At 30.7% G+C, this 26,348-nt stretch overlaps 1 long non-coding RNA gene across 2 annotated transcripts; it reads left to right on the forward strand.

Annotated features, from left to right (window-relative positions):
* Positions 1-12,459: 12,459 nt before the first annotated feature.
* Positions 12,460-20,524, forward strand: LOC125863369 (uncharacterized). Of its 2 annotated transcripts, XR_007446130.1 has the most exons (5): positions 12,460-12,608; positions 14,264-14,357; positions 15,248-15,341; positions 19,269-19,338; positions 20,243-20,524. It is a non-coding gene; the product is annotated as an uncharacterized LOC125863369 (long non-coding RNA). The 2 variants fall into 2 exon arrangements; XR_007446131.1 differs by lacking the exon at positions 20,243-20,524 and having other exon boundaries at positions 19,269-19,939.
* The last annotated feature ends 5,824 nt before the right edge of the window (positions 20,525-26,348 follow it).

A 26,348-nucleotide genomic window follows, 5' to 3' on the forward strand; every position in this document is an offset into this window, starting at 1 on the left:
TTTTTTTTCCAAACATGAAGAACAATAATAAAGAAGAAGACAATTGAGTTAATATTTATTTTTTCCAAGTTTATTTTAACACATGACCAATTTTTATTGGTCAGTGCTGTCTAAAAGCTGCACCCACGCGCCTAACATAGGTGAAATCACGGACTCAGCCACGTAGGCCGAAAAGTGGTAAACAATTAACTAAAAAATAAGTTCAGGGGGGTAATAGGACCTTAGTAAAGATTAGGTGTGTCTCTGGGATTTCGGGTATAGGCTAGGGGGGTACTTATGCATTTTCCCAATAAACTATGACTGTAACATTTAATTTGAATTAATAGTTTGTTATTTCATACAATTTTCCTTTTTTTTTTGGTTTCCCACCAGGTGTGCGAAACCCACATTATGAATCCGGATCGCGCATTGCAGGGCCCATTACGGGGTGGCGCTCCCAATAGGATTTTCTCCATACCGAAGGCTCAAACTCGAGACTTCTGGTTAAGGGTAAAACACTCCCATCAGTGCACCACAATCCATTAAAATGTACAGTAGATTCATTCAATTGAATTCCTATATAAATTCAATTTTCTTTATTCAATTCCCAAAATTTTGAGCTAAGATTAATAATTTTCGTTGAAAATGGCGAAAGCAAAAGTGACGATGGAGGTTGGGAACGACGGCGTTGCGGTAATTACATTCGTCAATCCGCCGGTGAATGCTCTTGCTATTCAAAGTAAGCTTAAAATTCATCGAAAAGGAATTTTGATTTGTTTTGTTGAAGCGGAATTTTGATTTTGAGTTTTGATTTGGTTGTAGTTTTCGCTGGGTTAAAGGAGAAATGGAATGAGGCAGCTATGAGAAATGATGTCAAAGCTATTGTTCTCACCGGTAAAGCTCTTGATCTTCCTTTATTCTTCTTCTATTTTGGTTTATTTCTTCGTCTTACTGTTTTTTTTTTTTAAATAATTAATTTTTTTAAATTTTGATCTGTTTGATTTTGGATAGGATTTGGTGCTATCAGTAAATAGTGATCGATTTAGGAATTTGGTTAAACTTTCTGAATTGCGATTTGCGGAGCTGATGTTTCGATGAATTTTTTTGTTATGATTGCTAGTAGGGGTGTCAAATAGGCAGGTTGGATTGAAATTGGATTGAAATTTGAGATATTAAAAAGGGAAAATTGTATATAATGACAAACTATTAATTTAAATTAAATGCTATAACGACAGTTTGATTTAATTGTGCCCCGTAGCAAACTATTGCCAATCGCCTCTCTCCCTGAAATTCTTGCTCGCCACTCTCCCTCTCTCGCTCGCCAGTCTCTCCCTCGCATCTCTCGCTTTATACAAACAGAAATGTATAAATTGCGTTTATGTTTGTATAAAGCGAGAGAAAATTGTATATACACATGCGAATACATATATCTTCGTCCTATACACTTATAATTATACAATACAAATATTCATCTGCCCAATTCTCTTTTGCCTTTCTCTCTTTCTCGCTTTATACAAACACATATTATACAAAATACAATGTATAATTTATGTTTGTATAAAGCGAGAGAAAGAGAGATTTGATATACAAACGTTTTATTTCAATTCAATTGTATACAAATTCAAATTTTATGCAGATATATAAACACATAAAATTGAATTAAGAGGCTGGCAACGATTTATACAAATGAGAGGCTGACAACAATTTATACAAATGATCTGCCAACGAAATTATACAAATTTGAAAAGGAGCCAGCGAATTATACAATTTGATGTTATGTTTGCTATGGAGCGCAATTATATAAACTATAGCTATAGCATACAAATTTGATCTTTATGTTTGCTATTTGTGAAAATTGCTCATATTAAAATGAGTTGAAATAGAAATCGGGTTGGGCCTTGACCCGCCCAAGTTTACTTTGGGCTTAAATTGGTTGGGTTCAAATGGGCTAAAAAAGGGGTTGGGTCTTGACCTGCCCAATTTGACCCTATTAATCTCAATAATTTTAACATAATGATATTTATTTTTTATAATCATAATTCGAATTTCAGTTCAAGATTTTTTTTAAAAAAAAGTAATAAATGGATAGATAAATCCTAAAAGATGTTAAATAGATAATAATTCATACCTTTAATATAGAAACATATCTTAGTAAAGAGTTTTAAAATGGGTCAAAATTGAAGATTGAATTGAGCTCAATTGAGGATTCTCTTAAAATGGGTTAGGCTTGAATGGATTGAGATTGAACCCAATCCTTAAAATTCTGGACTGATTGGGCGGGTTATCTATGTTTGGGTTCATTTTTGACACCCCTAATTGCTAGTAATTGTTTTTTTTTGTTTAAATGAAATTTTTGTTTGATCTTGGATGGAATTTAGTATCAGTTGTAGTGATTAATTTAGGAGTTTAGTTAAGCTTTCTGAATTGCGCTTTGCGGAGCTGATGTATGGATGAATTTCAGTTATGATTGATATTAACTGTCTTTTTTTTCCTCAAAAAGAAATTTTTGTTTGAGCTGTTTGATTTTGGATAGAATTTAATATCAGTAAATAGCGATTAATTTAGGAATTTAGTTAAACATTTTGAATTACGAATTGCGAAGCTGATGTTTCGATGAATTTCAGTTACGATTGGTAGTAACTTTTTTTTTTTTGATAAAAAAGATAAATTCTTTATTTGATATGTTTGATTTTTGTTTGAATTTAGTATCAGTAAATAGTGATTAATTTAGGAATTTAGCTAAACTTTATGGATTACGCATTACGAATTGTGAAGCTGATGTTTCATTGAATTTCAGTTATGATTGCTAGTAACTGTTTTTATTGATTAAAAAAAAACAAAAAAACTTTGTTTGAGCTGTTTGATTTTGAGTAGAATTTAGTATCAGTAAATAGTAATTAATTTAGGAATTTAGTTAAACAGTTGAATTATGAATTGCGAAGCTGATGTTTTGATGAATTTCAGTTATGATAAAAAATTCTTTATTTGATATGCTTGATTTTGGTTTGAATTTAGTATCAGTAAATAGTGATTAAATTAGGAATTTAGTTAAACAATTGAATTATGAATTGCGAAGCTGATGTTTTGATGAATTTCAGTTATAATAAAAAATTCTTTATTTGATATGTTTGATTTTGGTTTGAATTTAGTATCAGTAAATAGTGATTAAATTAGGAATTTAGTTAAACTTTATGAATCACGCATTATGCATTATTGTGAAGCTGATGTTTCATTGAATTTCAGTTATGATTGTTAGTAAAATGAAATCTACTTCTGTATTTGATGAAATTTCCTACTTTTCTGTACCTTATTGCATGGGTTCAAATTGCATGGGCGTGGATGATTATTCATATAGTCGACTCAAACAATCTAGTCGTATTTGATTGATATTGATTAATAATATAAAGAAATAAACTCTTTCAACTGGCAAAACAATATCCAAAGGAACAGAGATCACTAAAACCAGTTTTATCAAAATATTGCTTTTATCTGACTTCATAAATATATAGAATGCAATTTGGTCCTTAAGAAATAATGTAGCTTATTGTTTGTTGTGTTAATGTAAGTGATGTAACAATATCTGAAATTATTATAATTCTCTTCGGAAAGTGATCTGTATTTATATTATTCTCTCCAGATAGACACTCGTCTCAAAAGAAAAAGAATTCAAAGCATGATTAATAGAAAATAAGAAGGAAAAAATCATTGGGATATCAAACAAATGAGCAATAGATAGTAATAAATTCTGAAGGACAAAGAAACTATGTGATTCCTAAATAATATTACTAATAAGGAGAAACAGAGAGGAGGTTAGCCCCCTGCCTTCTCACACATGAAGAGTGACAACACTCGATCATAGATTCATATCCTCAGTAAGTTGAAGTTGTACTAATCTTAATAGTCACTTTTTTATTGACACATCCACGTACCTCCTTTACATAAGATCCTAACTATTTAGTCTCACGTCTCTCATTTTGTCTGGCATGAAAGTCACTCCCATCTTGTAAACTACAAATAAGTCTTTATTTATAGCATGCAATTTTGTGCAAAAATTGAAAAGATTATAACCGCAATGAAAGATGTGAAATTTCACTAAAATTGAGGCATTTTTTTTAATGTTTACTCAATGCTTGCATTTCATTACGGCAGTCTACAGCCATGGCTAGCAGAAAGTTTGTGGTAGGCACAGTTCTCACAAAACAAATTATATTTTAGGTTGTGTTTGTTCTTTTCATCGGGAATAGTTTGGGATTGAGGCATAGTTATAATTATAATTTGTGGTGTGCACACTCTTTATGTTACATCAGCATTTAAGGTGTGTTTATTTCATTTTAAAATAGTTTTTTTTTTTTGGGGGGNGGGGGGGGATAATAGGATCCTAGTTAAATTTAGGTGTGTTGTTGAGATTTTTGGTATAGTTCAAGGGGTACTTATGCCTTATTACAATAATTTATATAAAAGTGTTTGACTACGTGTGGAGTTTAAGAAATTAAAAAGACTTTTAAAATTCATGATCTAAAATAAGTCATATATATGTGTCGGGTGTAAATAATCTCACAAATAGATTCACATACACCTTGTATATGAGTCATGTTATAATGTTGAATAACAAGCCTTTGAAGGTTTTTTTTTTTTTAATCAAATTTTTGGTCCAATTACCTTTTTATTCATAATTTAAAATGACCATACAAAAAAGAACTGGCCCAAAAAGAGACCAGTTCCCAAATCAAAAAAAGGAAAGCCAAAATTTGAGCTTTACCGACATACTACTAACTTCCTATTCCTCCATCAATTTGCTTGCTTGTAGTCGCCGGAGATCCGAAATGAAGGCCCAGATGGAGCTAAACTTACTTGCTGCTCTACTAACTTCTGATTCCTCCATCGATTGTTGCTTGCTTGTAGTCGCCGGAGATCCGAAATGAAGGCCCAGATGGAGCTAAACTTACTTGTTGCTATACTAACTTCCGATTCCTCCATCGATTGTTGCTTGTTTGTAGTTTGAAGGTTAAATTGATAGTTTGAAGTTAAATTATTACTTAATATATTAATAGAATAAGGCCTAAAACGCCATCGAGCTATTGGAAATGGTACAAAACTACCCTTCATCCATCTATTGACTCCCAAAATACCCTTGTCATCCACCTATTGGCTCCCAAATACCTCTGTCATCCACATTTAAGTCCAATATTGATCACTTTTATAGCGAATTGTAATTTAAATAATTCAATTAAATTTTTTTAAATACGTGGTGAGTGGTGACCATCTATTGTTTACAATTTAATTACTTAAATTAATTTACAAACCCACCCATTTCTAATTATACCCAATCCAAATTAACTACACTCAACACAAATTAACTACACCCGATTCAAATTAACTATACCCACCCTAAATTACATTAACCCACTGATTAAAACAAATACACATTTCATTCCCAACGTTTAACTTCCTCTTCCAACCTCTTTCCTAAATATATTAGCCTACAATCTGGAAAAATACTACCTAAATACACTCATATATCCCCTTCGCTAAACATTCATCTGATTGATAGTGCCTTACTAAAACGGACATAACTTTTTACTCCTAACTCAAAATGGGGAAACTTAATGGTGTTGGAAAAAAGACCTAAAGACCTTTAATTTAATAGGTAATGCGCTACCTAATTCATTATGTGATGAGAGATATGATTGTTTGAAGTTGACCCAAAACTTAAAAGCTGATAGGTGACTTGTATGGACCCCTAAATGGACCGTACAAACCACCACGTGCCGTCTAGGGTCCCATCTAGGTGACCCCCACCTTGGCAGCCTTTGGACGGTTGGCCACCTTGCCATAAACAGGTCGTGGACCCCTAAACGGACCGCTTAGGGTTCCGTGAAGGGTCCATGGTCCATTTTGGTTCGTGGACTTGCTTGTTAGCCCTCTTTAGACCTTTTCAAAGTTCGAGGTATTACACGAACGATTCAAATCTTAAGAGTAGAGTTGCGAGGTATTATAGAATGATTTAGGTCTTAGCTTAGAAATTTTCAGAGTGTTACATTCGCGAAGGTTAGGCCACCTGGACATGTCCCTCGCGAAAGCGATCAACCTCTCACGATCACAAGGCACACCAGGTACCAGAAAACCAACCAACACAATTACACAATAATCAGCAAAATGACCTTCAGGATTCGTTTAGAGCTTCGTACACACAAACCACATGTGAAAATCGACTACATTCGACATCCGAATTTAATGGAATCGTCAAAATACGAATCTGAGGTCTCCTTGATCCGACATCCATAAAAGTCACAAGAAACTAACACAATGCCTAAAAAGACTAAATTAATCTCGGAACCTCCAAAAAATCCACCAAGACATACCTAGGCCCAAAATGTCAAAAATAACCTTGTTAGCCAAAGTAGACACGTTAATAATCTCGTCCCCACCTAGGGTTGTTTGTATTTTTTAATCACTAGTAATTAGTAATATTATATATATATGACTCTTCTTTTATCATTTATCATTTATCTTTTATCTTTTATCTTCTTATTACTCTTATTTAGAAATTGGAGTTTAGAGGACCAACATTGCACTAAAGAGTTGGACTAAAAGCTATAAAAATTGTACATTGAGGCCCACCAAAAAGATGAACTATTCTTTTTTTCTACTTTCCATTCTCCCCTTTTACTCTCTTTAGTTTATCTTTCATCTTAAATTTTTCATAGATCTTTAAAATATTTTGAATTATTAATTATTATGAATTATAATGTTTTGATTTTTACGTAGTTTACAAATATATAAATTTTATTTTAAAAAATTTGAAGATATCATACGCAAATTTATGGTCAAACTTAAACTATTTGATTCTTGAGAAATAAAAAGTGTCACATAAAATGGGACAGACGAAGGATAACTCTCAATTAAATTTATTTCACTTTTTAGTTTCCATTTTTAACATAATTTTTGAAGTTGGATTTCTAGGAATTCTATAGTAGACCCATTTAAAAATGACTTTTTTGTTTTAAATTAGAGAACTTGGCCGCACTTCGCACGATCATTAAAATTAAATATTTTTGATTAATTTTATATTTACTCTGTTGTTTAATCGTAATATTATTATTTGTTTTAATAATATGAAGATTGTGAAAAAAATAAAGCTTCACAAATTTTACATCTATTAAATGAGGAAGAATATATTTTTTATCAAATAAGTTAAAATATATTTGCTAATAACATATTCTTCCATTGCATGAAGTTGATCCTTTAATATATAATATATATTCCGGTGTACCATTCTCCTTAAATGTGTAAGAAATATCTCATAATATCAAATAACACTGTAATACTCCCTCTGTCCCTAATTACTTGTCCACTTTTAAATTGACACATTTATTATGAAATCAATTAATGACATAGTGAGTTTATCATTTTACCCCTATTAATTATGAAGTAGATGAAAAGTTCTGCAATTTTCAAAGTACTCATTTAATTCAGGGTATAATAGGTAAAAAAAATGTTCTTTCTTGATTTGTCAAAATGGACAAGTAATTAGAGACAACTATAAAAGGAAAAGTGAACAAGTAATTAGGGACAGAGCGAGTACTAAATAAATGCATCAACAAATGAAATTTATATTAAAAATATATTGAATGATGACGTAATGTTACCTTAATAGAATTTCCTATCCATTTAAAAAAAAATAAAAAATTCACCCTTTCAATTTCGTTATATCTTCTTATTTAGTAGAAGAATCATCATTTATTATATTTTACTCCACCTTAATTGTACCATCAGAGTTTTAAGAATAAACATTAAATTTTAGATCGAAATAAAAAATCATTGAAAAATGACAGAAAAAATAATAATAGTATTTGAAAATAAAAATAAGGTGCAAGAAAAGCCTTTTCACGATAATTTCTTAAAATGTATTGATAACAATTAAAATGAAGCTGTTATTTTATCTTTAAAATTAAGTTTGATTGAATTGAATTAGTACAATGAGAAAAAATATTAAACTAATAACTTTTTAATGTTATTAAATGCATTTTCTTTTTAATTGAGTAGTAGATTAAAAGTTCTGAATTAGGATATTAAAATAATATCTTACTCTCTCCTTAATTATTATGGTATTGCAAATATTTATTTTCTTTAAATGGTGATTCATTTTTCATTTACAGTTATATCCAATTAATTTCTAATGTATTGAATGTGGTTATGGGATATTGAAATAATATCTTTATCTTTTCTTAATCATAATAAAATTATAATTTAACATTTATTTTTCTGAAATGATAATTTTGTTTTAATTCCTAGAACATATTATTTACTATATTGAATGTAATTATAATAAAACATATTGTATTTAGTATGACAAAAGAACTCAAAAATTGGAGAAATTAGATAAATAGTAATCTTAGCTTCTAAGAAATGTCACATCATCATTTACATATCTAACATTATATATATAAAAGAGTTAAAAAAGAAAAAATAAGTGATTTAAGAAAATTATATAAATAAGATTAGTGATTAGATGAAGATTAAGAAAAAACGTCAAATAAATTAGTAGTATTGATGATGATAAAAGTTAAATAAATTATTTTTTCTATTATTTAAATTTTTAACATAAAATATCCAATCTTTTAAAATTAAAAAATAAAATAAAATTGAGGCAATAATTATTTTAAAGAAAAATATAACCAAAATTGTCAGAAAAAATTGATAAAATTAAATAAGTATCTATTACTAAGAATGGTGTCACTACATTTTCTATTTTAACTTTATTGTTACATATGGATAGAAACTTTTAGAAGAAGAAATGATCCAAAAATTTAAAAATAATGATTCCTTAAATGGTGATTCCTTTTCCATTTACAACTTTTCAATTAATTTTTAATGTATTATATATGGGTATGGATATTGGAATAATAATTTTATCTTTCCTTAATCATAATAAATTATATTTTAACCTTTGTTTTTGTGAAATGATAATTTTCTTTTCATTCATACAACATATTCATTAATATATTAAATGTAATTATAATAAAACATGTTGTATTTAGTATGACAAAAGAATTCAAAATTTTAAAAAATTAAATAAATCATAATTCTAACTTCTAAGAAATGTCACACACACACACACACACACACATATATATATATATCTAAGAAAATGATATAAATTACATTAATGATGAAATGAAGATTAAGAAGAGAAGTAAAACAAATTAATAATAATATTGATGATGATAGGAGTTAAATAAATCATTTTTTATTTTTTTTTAAATTTTCAATATAAATTTTTCAGTCTTCTAAAATTAGAAAATGCTAAAAAAATAAAACTAAACCTAAAAATCGAGGCAACAATTATTTTAAGGAAAAAATAACAAAAAATGTCAGAAACGTTGATAAGAATAAATAAGTATCTATTGCTAAGAAGGTGTCACCCCATATTTTCTATTTTAGCTTTATTATTACATATAGATAGAAACTTTAAGATGAAAAATGATCCAAAAAATTTTAAAATAACAAATCAATTGTGTAAAAATACATGTGTAATTCTTATAAAGTTATAATAACTAATTTCTTCAAATGAATAATTAAATGAAAGAAAAAAAAGTAATTAACAAAATAATATACAACAACAACAACAACAACCCAGTGAAATCCCACTAGGTGGGGTCTGGGGAGGGTAAATAGTACGCAGACCTTGCCACTACCTCGTGGAGGTAGAGAGACTGTTTCCAAGAGACCCTCAGCTCAAGAGCATCAGATCTAAGAGACAGGAGAGAATTAACAAAATAATATAAATAACATTAATTATGAGATTAATAGCATTGATGAGGAAAGGAACTAAATATGATCATCTTTTTAAATTCTTTTTTAAGAAAATGTATATAAACTTTTATTAAAGATAAATCAGAAAAAAAAACTTTAATGATACAAAAAATCAAGACAAAATAAAAGATGAAACAAATTAGAAGAATAATGAGGTTGAAAGAAATAATATCTAATTTTCTCTCTTTTCAAATCACAAAATAAATTTTTGCTTGTTCTCCTCCTAATTTTATACAAGTTCCATAAATAAAATGATTTTTTCTCCAAATAATTTTTCTTACCCTTTGAAACACTAATCAGCCTTCTTATAAATTTGTCAACCACAATGAATTTTCTCTCCTTGTAGGAGGAATAAACATTTTTTCAAAAAGTCTTTTATTTTGAAAAGAACTTTTTGTTACATAATCTCTTTCTTTACATCAATGTCTTCACAAGAATCATGAAATATTCTCTCTTTCTCTTTCGTTAAAAAATTCACATGACCTAGAAATTTGATGGACATCTTAGCGATAGAAGTTGATACCATATATTGATCATCATTGTCAGAAGAAAAAGAGCCAAAGTGAAGAAATTTGTTCTTATTTGTTACAAATGGTCAACTATTTTTATTTTTTTTATAGGCTAAATATTTATAAACAGTTATGAAAAATGAATAGTTTTTATCTTTTCATCTTCCATTTTCATTTACTTAAATCTATATTAGTGTATTGGATGTTATAAAGGCCATAATTAATCGGGTATGATATAAATATTTTTTTTTAAAAATACAAATAAGAAATACAAAACAAAGATAAAATGACAAAAAAAGGAGAAAAAAGATGAATAGAAATACTGGTCATACAGAGATGCCACATCAGATTTTCTATATTCAGCTTTATATATACATATATAGGTTCATGCCCTTAGATGTTATTTTATTATTTTAGCTGGCATCGACATTTTTGTAAATCTGATATCTACTTTGGACTATTTTATAATGTGGCATAGGCTGATAATTGAGATCATAAATTTAAAAATAATAAAATTTAATTTATTACAATACTAATATCAATATCATAAAGATATATATATATATCATTTAAAAAATATATAAAAAGTATTATAAATTGTAATAATTAACCGCTTTATTTTTTTAAAATCATATAACTAATTTGATTTACACTCCAAAATTCATAGGTGTCACATAATTTAGACATTAATTCTTCATTACTTAATATATGCAATTATATCAATGACATATAAATTGAAATAAAAAAAATTACATATTTTATTTGAAAATCACGTAATAGTACTATAAGGTATAATAATTAACAACTTAACATATTTTAAAATTTTAGCTGACTCTCCAAATTTCATATGTCTCATGTAATTGAGATAGAGAAAAACATATATTGGTTTAAAATTAATAAAAATATTATAAATTATAATAATTAACAACTTAAAATTTATAAAAAAATCCTTTAATAAAATTTAGTTGGCTCTCCAAATTCAATTGGTATTACAATAATTAAAACATAGAAATTAACATAGATTGGACTCTTGCTAACATTTATGTTTCCTTTTTTAAAATTTTTTCTTTTATACTTTATATAAATAAATTTTTTTATGTAAAAAGTATTATAAATTATAATAATTAATAGCTTAAAATATTTGAAAACATATAAAAAGTTTTTGTTAACTTTCAAAATTTCATCTATACCACATAAATTGGGAGAAATATAGATATATAGATATTTTAAGTTGGTAATGATTGTGAGTTATAGTACGTTTTATGTCATTTTCATATATATTACACGCTTTGTCCTGATTTATGTGATACAAATGAAATTTCAAAAGTCAATGAATTTTTTATAAGTTTTTTTTTTAAATTAACTTGTTATTTATTGTGATTTATAATATATTTACGTAAAACATACTCTAAATAAAAATAATTAGCAACTTAAAATATATAAAAACATACTAAAAAATTGATTAACTTCAAAGTTCATATGTACCACATAAATTAAAACAGAAACAATAACATATATTGGGTCTCGTGCTGGCACGGAGTCCCATATCTAGTTTTATTTTATTTTATATATAAGCTACTCCCTCCGTCCCTTTTTAGTTGTCCACTTTAGAAATGACACACAGATTAAGACAATAATGATTAGCACAGTGAAGTTACAATTTTACCCTTATGACAACTTTTCACTTCAAAATTACAACCACTTATTTGAATTAAAGTGAAATAAATTGGAGGGAAACAACATCCACTTTTACAATTTTCAAGAAGTGTAAATAAGGGTATAATAGGAAAAAATTTGTTGTCCTTTCTTGATTTGTCAAAATGGACAACTAAATAGGGACAACTAAAAAAAGAAATATGGACAAGTAAATAGGGACGGAGGGAGTAACAAGACACTGCAATTGATAGTTGTACAAAAGTAACGTGTCTTGTACTATAAATTGACAATCTGCTTAACACGTGTATTGCTCTCAATATGCAGCTCTTTAGCTCTAAAATATTGTACCAATAGTATTAAACATTGTACTACACCATTTGAGCCATATTCCCTAGAACTAGAAAATAAACACCTATACTACACGTGTCTACCTCCTCTAATTTTCAATAATTTTGCTTTGGTTTTTTTCTATTTTTCATTTTCCTCATTCTCACTCTTGGCGGAGAAGGAGAAGAAGAGATTTAGAAATGAAGGTATTACATTTTCGGAGAGGAAGAGCTTGATGGAAAATCAGAGGAGAGTGATTCAAGTCTGAGCTGATGCATCGATTTCGTGATGAAATTTCATATTTGACTAGGGAAATTCAAGGTAATTTTTCATTCTAATCGTTTTTTCGCCGAAGGGGGTTCGGATGAGTTCTAACCATAAGCTGGCTCTATCCATGATTGTTTCTGATTTTATGTTTTATATGCAGTATAGTTATATATTCTTGCTTGTGATTCCGTTTGGTATTTACATTCTACTGTCTTTCATTATACATTTTGTAGTTGCTGAGATTTGGGATTCTTACACTAATTATCACTGGTTTTGTGTTTTATATGCATTTCATTTATATATTCTTGCTCGTGATTGTTCTTTTGCCCGATTGGTGTTTACCTTTATTGTCTTCATTATGCATTTTGTAGTTGCTGAGACTTGGGATTCCCACATTAATTGCTACTGCTTTTGTGTTTTATATCCAATTCAGTTATATATTCTTGCTCGTGATTGCTCTTTCTGCCTGTTTGATGTTTAGCCCTTGTGCAGTACAATTAAGAAAATACATGTTTTTGATGAGTTGAGCATGAGGATTTCAACATTAATGTCTTCAGCATTGAACACATTTATTTTAGGAAAATCTACCTAGTATAGGAGAACTCACTACACTGTTGACTGCCATTAGAAGCCTTTTCAATGTGAAGGACTCACTATACTAAGTATAATTGAAGAAGTAGAATGTATATGTCTATTTGTTTAATTTTATACAAGTTTAAGTGTCTACTTGTGCACAACTAAAGTTGAAGGGCGTAAATATCAGCTGAGGCAAAGTTAAAGGGCATATTTATGTATTATGCCTATTTAAATTGTTTTCTTGAAAGCTACATATAATGAGTTCTTCCATATCTTGGTCATTTGATTTATTAGAATACCTTACATGTAGATGATTAGTAATTGTGATTTTAGGAACATCCAACATGATGACATTTATATAGAGAAACTAGCACAATGGTTAACGGTTATAAATACCAACTTGAATTTCTTGATTTTCAATCCTTCTTGATCTTACATTGGACTCCATAATTACATTGTTGAGCATGATCTAGCGAAGGATGGTTGCGGATGAGCCTTAAAAGGTTGAATTGCTAATTATGAAAGTTGGAGTCTCATAATCTCTTTGGGAATTAAGAGTTATCTGATGGCTTTTTCATTGTAATTGAAAAAGTAGAATGGATGTGCAAGATGTGCAAGATGATAGCAGTTAAATAAATTATTCACAGTAGTGTATGTTATCATGTGCTTTGAGTCTTAAGTGTTAGATTTGGACTCTTTTTGGTGCTTATGCTTTGTCTTTCGTGATTTCTCGACCATGTAATTATATCTTTTAGTGTTTGAAGTCTGCTATAAAACATAGCAGGTTAATTTTACACTAAAGAAAGTTGAACTGTTTCATTCTCAGAAGTTCATCACCATATGTATTGCAGATATATTTAACTTTCTAATTCTTTAAGTTTGTAATTATAAGTGAAGTGAGATTATATAAAATATCTTTATTTTATATATGTTACTATGATTCAATCAATGGCATTTATAACGTAATTAGCCTATTTTTAGCCTTATTTAGAAATGAAAGTTGGGTGCAGGAACATAACTATTAAAATTTGTACTATTTGTTGCATTGCAAGTACCTTTTGGTGCCATCTGATGATTCACTCTATTCATGACACATGTACAAGTATACACATGTCTTCCCTTTGATTACTCAGAATTCACTTTGCCTTAATTTCATCGCCATGGCTGCGGAGCTTTCTTTTGGAGTTCACCGACGTCTCGTGTTTACAACCTTCTTTTTTCTCAACCGTGAGTTTTCAACTATTCTTTCCCTGTTAACAAACATTAGCTTTGCTAGGTCTATTAGTTCTTCTACATTCACAAAGTTTTTTTTTTGTGGATGCATGTTTTGAATTTATACTCTTTATTTTCTTTTTCCCCTAAATTTGAACATTATATTGCTACAAACTATTTGTGTTCTATTCTATTCTTCACACAACTTAACAATCTGTCTGAACGTATTTGAAGCTCTAAGATTGCAGGTATGGAAAAAGTAAGTAAAATCGGAAAGATAAATGACTTGCCAACATTTAACAACTTGATTACAATTCATTTAACTCGAATAGTATGAATTACACTCTTTTTAAATTTTATTGTTTGAGGTATTTGATGCACAAAGTGTTTGTTGTTGTGCCAGAAACAACTATATCACATTTAGTTTTTTTTTTTGCCTTTTGACTGATGTTATTTTACAATATACTCATCTGTCATTATGTACATTATTTATTCTATTGGATAGTATTGATAAAAAATTATTTATGGGACATGTGTATTTTTGTTAGAAAAATATTACCTCATTTTTGCACTCCTTATTTTGAAAAATATGAAATTTATAGGTATCTACTTTTTTTTGGATGGGGATTATTCCAATTGACATTGGGTGCTCTTTTCAATGGATGCAGGGTGTTAGGTATCATGGTCTTATTTAGGAATTTTCTTGAAGAAACACATTGCAAAAGTTGAGCCAAATGACAAGTTGTTTACAAATAATTGCAAGGAAAGTACGATGTTAAATAAAGCGAGACTTGCTCTATTGGTTTATCATGTAGGACTCTTTTGATATCTTGTTTAGTGTAGCTTTTGTTGACTGTCTTTATCGATTGTGTACGTGTTTTGTTCTTAACAATAACTTGATGCAGGTACAAAGGCATTTTACAGTGGTTGTTAAAGAGTACAAAGGATTTTTATGCTGATTTTGAGTGTTTTTTACCGCCTCAATTTGTTAACTTACAGGTAAAGCAATGTGTGGTCTTATTTTCAGTTGTTTTGATAAAAGAAGAGGTTATACCTGATGATGCACTTGACTCTCTAATTCTTACAGAGTCTAATAAAGAAATTTTGGTATTGTAATTTATCTCTTGATTCCTATTATTAGTATGATTATTACAGTTAGTAAAATAGTAGTTTTCATATCGTCTTGCTTTTAGGCTTTTGTTTTATAAGCCTTACATTTCCCTCTTTATCTGAATATTCTGTCATGTTGATCCTGACTCCTGAGTCTGATAGAGGCCTTTGAGCCTTACATGTTTAATTCTTTTTAAAAAAAAAGGAATCCCGAGTCTGAAATAGTACTAAATCTATATTAGAGACTAATGCAATTAATAACTTGTAAAGCTGAGGGCTGGGTTAGAGCATGATTTTGTGACAATTGAAGGTAGTTGACTGTACTATTGAACTTGGTAATTGGTTAGAATAATGCTTAGTTTGTATTTGATGTTAAACTTTGGCCCTTTGAATGAAGATGCATTTGTCCCAATCCCCCAATTCAGATTGGAACTGGTAACATGAGAATTTTAAGTCCTTTGCTCGCTCTTTCATGGTTGACACATGTTAACAAGTATGGAGCTTCTGGTCATGCCCATTTTGTTTTCTTAAGTTACTCCCATTTTTATTTCTCTATCTCTCTTTCTCATACATAAAGAAAAATCATTTTTTTCCCTTTTGTGGGCCTCTAAATTTCATCAGTTTCTTCATCTGCTGAACATTTTTAGAGTTGCTATATTTTTCTATCTTGGTGTGGTACCTCAATTTTGTAACATCCGACAATTTAAAATGAATATGAAGAAGCTTGAATTTGGAAATAGTCATTTTTTTGAAAAATTTAAAATCTGGAAATTTGGCAGTCCAGAATCTGGAAATTTGGCTAAGTTCAAAAATTTGGAAATTTGGCGAAGTGTGGAAATCAGTGATTTTTGGCCAACTTTGAGCAGTTGTAACTCCTAGATCAGGATGATTTAGGAGTAGTTCCAGTTATGATTTCGAAGCTTGTGGAATGATCTTTCCAACGCCACTGAGTTTGCTCAATTCCGAGTTCGTATGAGCGAGTTATGCCCTTTGAAAGTTGGGGCAGTTGGCAAGGAGTCCGTCTGGAAATTTAAAGGCATTTTAGTCTTTTCACAAATCATTTCTTTTGAGGTTATATTGTTGTATTAGGCTGATCTTTGGATCATTTTGTCCCATTTTGAAAGAGAAAGAGTTAGGGTTCTTGAGAGTGAAGAAGAGAAGAAAGAGGAGATCAACAAGATTCATCAAGATCATTGTGAATTTTCGTCGGGGGTGATCCTTATCAAGGTATGTGAGTTCTTTGTGTGGGTTGATCCTTTCCCCCACTCACCAAGCTCATGTTTATGGTTTGAGAAAAGATTGAATTTGCTGTTGAAGTTGTTAGTTGTTGTTGATGTTGTTTGTTGTGTTGTTGAAGTTATTGTTGGTTGTGGGACAGGATTGGGCTGTGTATTTGAGTTGTGATCTATTGTATGTTGAGAGATTGATGATCCTTAGTGTTGGTTGGTTCATACCCCCACACACCAACTCGTTTTTAATCCCAAGAGAAGATTTATTGGTTGTTGAAGTTGTAGTGGTGTTGTGTTGAAGTTCTTGCTGGTTTAGTACAGATTTTCGGCTGTGATTTTTGAGTTAAATCTATTGTATAATAAGGGTCTTTATGATTCTAAGTGTTGCTGCTGAAACCTTGAGGTTGAGAGGGTTTAGAATTGGAAAGAAACAAGGGGAAAAAGTCAAATTTTGGGGAAAAAGGGGCTGGGCTGTCGCACCTCTCCTAGTGCCAAGGACACCAATCCTTCCCTTTCATTCACCATTTTTTTCATACATGTTCCTAGGTATTATACCTATGTTTCCTAGTTGTTTCCAACACTCCAAGGTACTTCTAAAAGTCAAGTAAAGCTACAAGTCAAGTGAAGTTAGTTTCCAAGTCAAGTGAAGTCAAGCTTAGAAGTAAGTAAGTCAAAGCAAGTCTTTAAGGTTTTCCAAGAGTCTTCATTGAACGTTTTAACTTCATTCCAAGGCTCAAGTTCCAAGTTAAGTATTGAGTTTCAAGTCAAGTCAAAAGTTAAGAGTTTCATGTTAAGTTAAGAGTTTCATGTTAAGTTAAGAGTTCAAGTAAAGTAAAGAGTTTAAAGTTGAGTTCTTTTCTCAAAGTTATTAGGGAACTATGTATTCCCAAAGAAGTTTTAAAGAAATGTTTTTACATTTAAACAAGGTTGGAAACTGAGATTTCCAAAAGAGCCTTCGGGCTAGTTTTTGAGTAATTATCTCATATCAGCAGGAAGAAATGTGTTTTAAAAACATAAGAGCCAGTACTTTTTTGGGAGTAGTATCGAGCACCGAATTGGGGGAGCGTTCAAAGAACCCACGACCCCCATAGAACCATGTTAGCCACCATGGGTAGAAAAAGATCATACTTTTTAGATGAATCCTTTTCAGATTAGACTAGTGGATCCATTAGGCAGTTCAGGTCTTATACCTTTGGCTGGGTATAAGATGCTCTGGCAGCGTGAGGTTGATCGCTGTATCATCACTATAGCTCTTATGTGATGGTTGTCGGTTAAAGAAACTCCCACAACAGTTATTGTATTTTCATACACAAAGATTATTGTATTTTTATATACATTAGTTCATTGTATTTCTATATACATTTCAGGCTTATTGTATCTTTGTATACACAGAGAGTTTATAACATGTTTTAAACAGTCTTTCTTTATATCGCACTTGTTTTAAATTGCCTTATATTGAAGAAGTCAGTCAGGTTGAGTTGAGTTGAGCCAGGTAAGCTATTCAGTTTCTTCCAGATTTCCTTCTAGCCTCTGTTGCTTAGTTTTCCAGCTTGCATACTCGTACATTTCATGTACTGATGCCAGTTGGCCTGCATCGTTTGATGATGCAGATTCAGGTACCCCGGATCAGCATCCTGCACGTCGTTAATTCAGCTGAGCACTCCAGAGTCAGTGGTGAGCCTCTTTGCATTCCGGAGGACTCAATTATTTTGTGTTAGTTTTTGTTTTATTAGGATGTTGCGGGGTCTGTCCCAACATCCATCTCAGTATTTTAGAGGCTTCATAGATAAACAGTCAGTCAGTTAGTTTTGAGTCTCTCATCTATATATATATGTAAATATTCTATTTTGAGATTCGAGTTGCCTTTATGGCCATATTTTATAAGTTAAGTTGTTTTGTAATATTGCATTGCATCGAGTTATTCTGTTGAGGTTTCCGCTGAGTTAAGAAAGCCAGGCCAAGGGTTCGCTTGGGGCCAGAAATGGTCTCCGGGTGCCGGCCCGCCCAGGGTGTAGGCCCGGGGTGTGACAAATTTATTGTTTCCCCATTTAAGTTGGTTTGTCTTGAGAAAAAGTTTAATAGGTGAAATTATCAATTTTTCAGGAAGGATGTTATATGCATTGATTGCAATGAAATTTGTTTTTTTGTTTGTTCTGTTGTTAGTCTTTATATTAAATTGCTTATTTTAAGGACGACAAAGTATTGTTACAACTAAAAAGGGAAAATGAAGGGTTGAACTGGGCTATTTTGAGGAGAACTAATATGCTGATATCATGGATCTTTGGGAGCTTTCAGGTTCTCGAGCATGTTTACTGCAATTATAATTTGGCAATGGTGCCAACTCGATGTTTATAATCTTGAGCTATAAGTTGTGAAATTCGGATAATATTTAGCAGTATTAATAACTAACTTAAGTTGTGAAAAACAAAGACTAAACTCCAGTTTTGGTAATGAGCACTTGATGGAGTTGCATATTGATCATCATAGATCCGACTTCCTATAAACCTTGCAAAGTGCTCTACTATCTTTTGATTCTATAAATGAATGTTCCTTTGAATGTATCATTCAACTATTTTTTGTAATGTAGGAATTCTTTAACCACTTGATTTTACCGGTATGCTACCATCAAAACAAATTATGCGTGACAACATGTGGAGGTAGCTTCTCTTTTTATCATTTTGAGAAATCTAGATAAGTATGTTCTGGTCTATTTGATTAGTGAGAAGATGTACTTGAAATGTTGCCCCTGCTCTTCTTTTTGAAAATGTATGTCCATGACCATGATGAGGGTGTGAAGAACTTAGCATCTGTTTATCCAAACAAATAATTTTATGTAGTTCCTTTTACTGGAATCTATAATGCCATGTAAATGTGATTCCTCCAAAAAAATGCTCAATGTTTTTTGAGAAACGTAGGATCTAATCGAATGTTTCTTTGTTTTGAAGAATATTAAGCTCTCATGTACTCAATGTACCTATCAGAAAGAAAATATCACACATTTTGACAAAGGAAGAGAATCAGTTAGAGAATGCATTGTCTTATTTGTCATTGTTCAGGAGAATACATAACAAGAATGGTACTCTACTTGTAGGAAAATTTTGCTGGATAGATTTAAAAAATTCTACCTAAAATAAGAAAATGAAGGAACTGATTGCTTCCATATGTGGAAGGCAGTGTTCATTAACATTCTTATATATTTGTAATTTTTCTGCACTTATAATGGCTTGGCTTCTTCAATTACTTGTCAAATATGTGTTTTTTTTTGGTTTCCCACCCGGTGTCCGGAGCCCACATTAGAGCTCCGACTAAATCCGGATCGCACAATGCAGTGCCCATTCGGGGGTGACGCTCCCAACATGATTTTCTTCATACCTAGGGCTCTATAAGTTCAGTTTTTTTTTTAAATCCAATGTCACTACTGTTTTATTGTTTGTAATAGCCAATTTTTTTGTGTTGCTTCTTCTTTTTCTGCATACATCCAATTATTTTTCAATTTTCTCAAAAACGATGTATAAGGTTCAGTTAAAGAGGGTGAATTCACTTTTAATTCTAAATTTTTAGGTATGAAGTTTCGTACTCCGTTATTCCCTCTTTCAAGTAAACAATGGAGAGAGGTAGAAGGCATAGAAGTGTCGAGAGAAATGGTTACGGCAAGGCTGGGCTTAATTCATTTGGATTTTTTGGTTGGCATAAAATCAGCAGTGATATCATTACTTCTATTTACTCAACTGGATTCTTATCAAGTAAAATAAGTGATGATATGTATAATTCAGAACATAAAACATGTTCTCTTGCAAGCACCAAATCTACATTCACTGAAGTCATGCACACAATTAAATGAGCGGAAGGGATAAGCAATTGACTGAAAGTTGGTTTGCTATGTTATGTTGTATGGTTTTTATACAGCGTCGTTGGATTGTACAAGAAAGACTGATGTACCAGCTTTCTAGAGAGACAAGTCTGAGTTGATCTAGCTAAGAAGCTCGAGGAATTTGGAAGACCTATGTAGTAAAAGTTGTTCGGAAGCACAACAAGACGCTACTATTTGGCTTGTACCACTTGTGCATAATTTTTTAAAAAAGATTTGTATGTCTTTCCCTAACATTTTACATATATGATTTCCACTCGCATCAATTATACCAATCATATAAGCTTATGCAGTTTTAACTGTATGTTTTTCATATGCAAAGCATTCACTACATGAAATGTTAAGTGTTTGGGCCGTGCTGGCACGGGCCATGCCTATCTAGTCTTCTTCTTTTATATAAGCCAACAAGCAGTGTACAAACACTCCAATTGATAGTTGTACAAAAAGTAACATGTCTTGTACTATAAATTGACAATTTGCTTAACACGTGTATTGCTCTCAATATGCAGCTCTTTATTTTTCTTTTTAAACGTTACACGTGTTTTCTTTGGCATATTTCCCTCTGTTTCCCTCAGTGATTCTTTCTATTTCTCTTTGTTTCTTTTCTTCATCACTTTTAGGTTTCAATTTTGCATCTCACTTTTCTTTTGTTTTCAGAATAATTTGTATGTTATTTTTGGATTTTTAGTGGTCGTTCGTGCTTTGCTCTGGATTATGACCAACAAGGTAAGCTTTCTGGTTTTGGATTTTGGTCTGCCTCTTTCGATATCTTATCTTAGACGGTATTATTCAAATGTGAGATCTAAGAGGATTGTAATAGATTTTGTTTTGTGGAATATTTTCCCTTCTCCTTCTTCATGCTGGACCTAATAGGAAATAAAATTAATTTGAAGGCTACTGTAAAAAAAATTATGCCTTTGGCTCTTTGTTAGTTATTTTGCACATGCATGTACTTGTCCAATATTTTGCTGTCGATGGTATTAAGAAGAATACAATGAATAGAGAAAGTTGTGAAAAAAGTTTTCAAAAGTTTATGTACTGTCAAATTTTTTAGCCGCCCTTTTAACTTACTTGTGATCTTACAATGAAGTTGGTTGGTAAGTCGATTTGTTCTAATTTTAGAGATTTTATGAAGAGTACATCATTCATAGTCACCAATGAATTCTTGAAATCCCACCGTGAAATACTTAGAAATTTGTATTGTAAAACATGATTTTTCCACCCCATTTTCATTGAGCTCCACAGGAAAACGCATGGTGAAAAACATATCCTCATTAAAATACTGAGGAACTTTCTAATTTTTTTTGTGTGAAAACACTACTATTTTTTTCTCTCACCGATTCAATCAATCTGTACATTTTTCAGTGACGAATTTCAAGGGAAAATAGTAACTTTAGTAGTGATTTTATCCAAAGAAGTTCCTTTTGAGAATTTAGCTGTGTATTTGTGTGATAGATATATAAGCATATATCTGAAATTATAGTTGGAAGAATGACCAACTTATATATTTTTACCTAATTTGGTGATGGCTGGATTAAGTTTTGATTGACAGTTTTAAGCTAATTGTGATTTCATTGATAAAAAGTTTGTGATAAAGAAATTGAAAGCAAAAGACGTTATTGCATGGCGTCTACTATTTTTTAAACCTTACATTATGTTAATTACTATATCATCATCTCATTTCACATGTTTGTTTATAGCTTTACAGTGTCATATTTGATATTCATGTTTACTCATGGAGGCACCTTTGTACCCAGCACTCAGCAAATAGGAAAATTACATCTGCCACTAATTTAGGACTTTTGGATTTCTCAGGTGAATGTGCAACTACAAAGGAGACTGTGTTAAGATTGTATGTATTTCTCTCAATTGCAGTGATGTCTCTGCTTGATTGTAAAGAAGGAGAATGAGCATATAATCAAAGTTTCAAGCTCTAAAAAAAGAATATGTATAGTGACATAGATACGTTGAGAGTGATTAGCAAGGTAATTGAAGGAGCCAGAAAAATGAGGCAGATCTGCAGAACAAAAGACAATTCACGAGTGGCTTACCGTAACTTCTTCTAGGAATGCAAAATGGTGGTGTTCCACATTTCACAATATTACAGCTATGGTTGGAACCGGTGTCCTCAATCTTCCTTATGCTATCTATGTCTCACCTTGGATGGTACGTGTTAGTTTATAGAGATTTATATGTCCATAGAAAATAGAGTGTAACTTGGGGTTTCTGTTATGAAAAAATCATTTATTTTGGGTGTAAATCAATTTTAGGGACCTGGCGTGCTGTAACGGTGCTGGTGAATATCTTGGATTATAACTTTGTACACTTTATGTCAAATGATTGAGATGCACAAAATGGTCCCAGTAAAACGCTTCTATATATATCATGAGTTGGGCAGTATGCTTTTGGGAAAAGCTTGGGCTATGGTGGTGCCCCAACAGGTAATTGTCGAAGTTGGCGTTGACATTGTTTACTTGACGACCGGGTAAAATCACTCAAGCATACAAGATTGCACAAATATGAAACTTAAACACTTATCATGATCTTTGCCTCTAACTATTTTGTGCTCTCTCATTTTTCCAACTTAGATTCTCGTTTTCGACTTTTTCACATTAAGAGATGTGGATTTTGCTTACGGTGGTTATAATGTGGTGTAGGAGATTCAAGCTACAATTCTTTCGATGACAGAGTAGCCTTCCAAAGGACCCATGTTGGAGGGGGTGTAGTAGTTGTTTACTCAGAAGTTTAAGGTAGTTAGAATGTTGCTTGACTTGAGCTTCAGTTCATCCTTCTAACCAAGTTGCTCTGCACAAGTTCTACTTTCTGAAATTATATTATTACTGAAAAATTGGTATAATATATTTACTTATAAAATCTATAAATATAAATTATGTTGTAAAATTAAAAATAATTGAAGTTGAAGACTTTGTTGCTGGAAAAGTGTATAAGGAAATATTATGCTCTAGCAAGGTATTTGACGCCGGAAAAGGCCAAGAGGATCTATTTTTTAATGCTAAGCAAATTTGAAAACAGAAATTATATGTACTTGATAAGACAGGTCAAGGAAAGGTACAAGCAAAAAAATAGATGTGGAAGAAAACAATATGTATGCTTATAAGAAGAGTGAAGCGTAATATTGAATTACATGTATTAATTCTACATGTAGGCAATAGGAACTAGGCCAGTACTTTTTCATTATCTTTGTGTAATCTTGAAACTATATATATATATATTAATTATATATGTAAATATACTTGGTTTGTGTAAGGTTTAAAATTGACTTGAATGCCTGCGTGGCACGAGAGAATGGACCTGTTAATTGAGGGATGATAATGTCGAGCTACATTAATGGACCTGTTAATTGCCTGTGGCATAGCTACATTATCAGTTTTTTTTGTATGAATAGATTTTTGATGGGCATATATCATAATGGTATATTGGTTGCTACTTCGGTAAAGAAAATCAATTAAACAATGTCTTGAGTGCTATCCCTCCAGGAATTGGAAGGGAACAGTAGCTTTAGCATTTCCTCAAGCACTAGTTGCAATTTTTGTAAAAACTAATGCACAGTTTCAGCAAAAAGGCAAGCTGCAATCTCTGGTTTTAATTTTTTTTTTTTTTTTGCCAGAAAACGGGTTTAGGTTTGGGTTGGGTGGGTCTTTTTATTTGATAAAAGAATTGTGGACCAATGAAAATTGGCCATGTGTTTAATAAAATTCCATGCCATATTTCTGTTAACAAAAGGGCATTTTTGAACCTAAAGAAAACGTTAAGGGCATTTCTAAACCACTAGATGGAAGAAGGGCATTTTTGAACCATTTCTAATAGGGTTAAAGGACATTTTTGAGCCTTTTCCCTATATATATTAACAATGTCATTCTCTAAGGACCAATAATCTCACAAAATCTAATAATTTAAACATGAAATCTCCATACACATCTATCTTTCAAACATTAAACTTGTATCTGGTCTTCGAATTCTTTCAAGTCTTCGTTCGTTGATTCTATCGAAGCGGTTTTAACTGTGTATTCGGGATTAATGATGTCAAGTCTGCAAGTTATATGATTGGCTTCCCAGTGTTTTAGGGGTCGCTCTCCAATTATCTCTAACCTGTCTAAAATAGAAATTACTTCATCTAAATCCTTCTGATTTTTTATTATTCCTATATGTTGTAAACCTCTTTTGAAATTGTAAAGCTCTGTATTTATTTCGATTAAATTATAACTTTTTTCTATTTGTGTATCTAAGAGGCTTATCTCTAATAATTCGATTTCTTCAATTTTTCATCTATAATATGTATCTTAGTACAAGTGCATTCTTTTCCTTAATTGCACTTTGAAGTATTTGTGTTAGGCTTATGGGACCAAACCCGTATAATTTTATTAATAAAATACACAGCCTTATAACAGGAGAAGACCCCAATAGCGGATTAGTAGTGTTACAAAAGAATGCACTAATAAAATTAGAACAACTTAGTATAACAAATTGGAGCCATATAAAGAACTTTTTAAAAGATTATTTTTACTATTATGCTATAAGCGATAATGTGTTTGATCAAAGCTTGGGAAAAAAGCTTTTTAACAAACTCCCTGAAGCTTTAGAAAGAGAAGTAGAAGAAAGATGGAACAAAAGAGAGGGAGTAATGCAAAATCCAAATGTTAATTGGTCTATAGGACATAAAATACAATTGGAAATAGACCTTTGTAGCCAACCGTCCTTGTTAATTATTATGATTGACCTCTCCTTTTATANTATATATTAACAATGTCATTCCCAAGGACCAATAATCCCACAAAATCTAATAATTTAAACATGAAATCTCCATACACATCTATCTTTCAAACATTAAACTTGATAAATTGATGTAATGAAAAGATAAGATGGAAATAGACCTTTGTAGCCAAAAGTCCTTGTTAATTATTATATATATATTAACAATGTCATTCCCAAGGACCAATAATCCCACAAAATCTAATAATTTAAACATGAAATCTCCATACACATCTATCTTTCAAACATTAAACATGACAAATTGATGTAATGAAAAGATAAGATGGAAATAGACCTTTGTAGCCAAAAGTCCTTGTTAATTATTATGATTGGCCTCTCCTTATCTTCTGCTCAAATGAATATCATTAATTATTTATTTATTCCTCTACTAGAGGATGTGGCCGCGTTTCGCGCGATCATTAAAAATTAAATACTTTTGATTAATTTTATATTTACTCTATTATTTAATCTTAATATTATTGTTTATTTTAATAATATGAAGATTGTGAAAAAAAATAAAGCTTGACAAATTTTACATCTATTAAATGAGGAAGAATATATTTTTTATCAAATAAGTTAAAATATATTTGCTCATAACAAATTCTTCCATTGCATGAAGTTGATCCTTTAATATATAATATACATTTCGGTGTACCATTCTCCTTAAATGTCTAAGAAATATCTCAAAATGTGAAATAACACTGTAATACTAAACAAAGGCATCAGCAAATGAAATTTATATTAAAAAATATATTGAATAATGACGTAATAATACCTTAATAGAATTTCCTATCCATTTAAAAAAAAAATTCACCCTTTCAATTTCATTATATCTTCTTATTTAGTAGAAGAATCATCATTTATTATATTCTACTCCACCTTAATTTGTACCATCAGAGTTTTAAGAATAAACATTAAATTTTAAATCAAAATAAAAAATCATTGAAAGATGACAGAAAAAATAATAATAGTATATGAAAATAAAAATAAGGTGCAAGAAAAGCTTTTTCACGATATTTTTTTGAAATA

The sequence above is a fragment of the Solanum stenotomum genome, chromosome 4 (genome assembly GCF_019186545.1).
Source record: "Solanum stenotomum isolate F172 chromosome 4, ASM1918654v1, whole genome shotgun sequence".
Classification (NCBI taxonomy): Eukaryota; Viridiplantae; Streptophyta; class Magnoliopsida; order Solanales; family Solanaceae; genus Solanum; species Solanum stenotomum.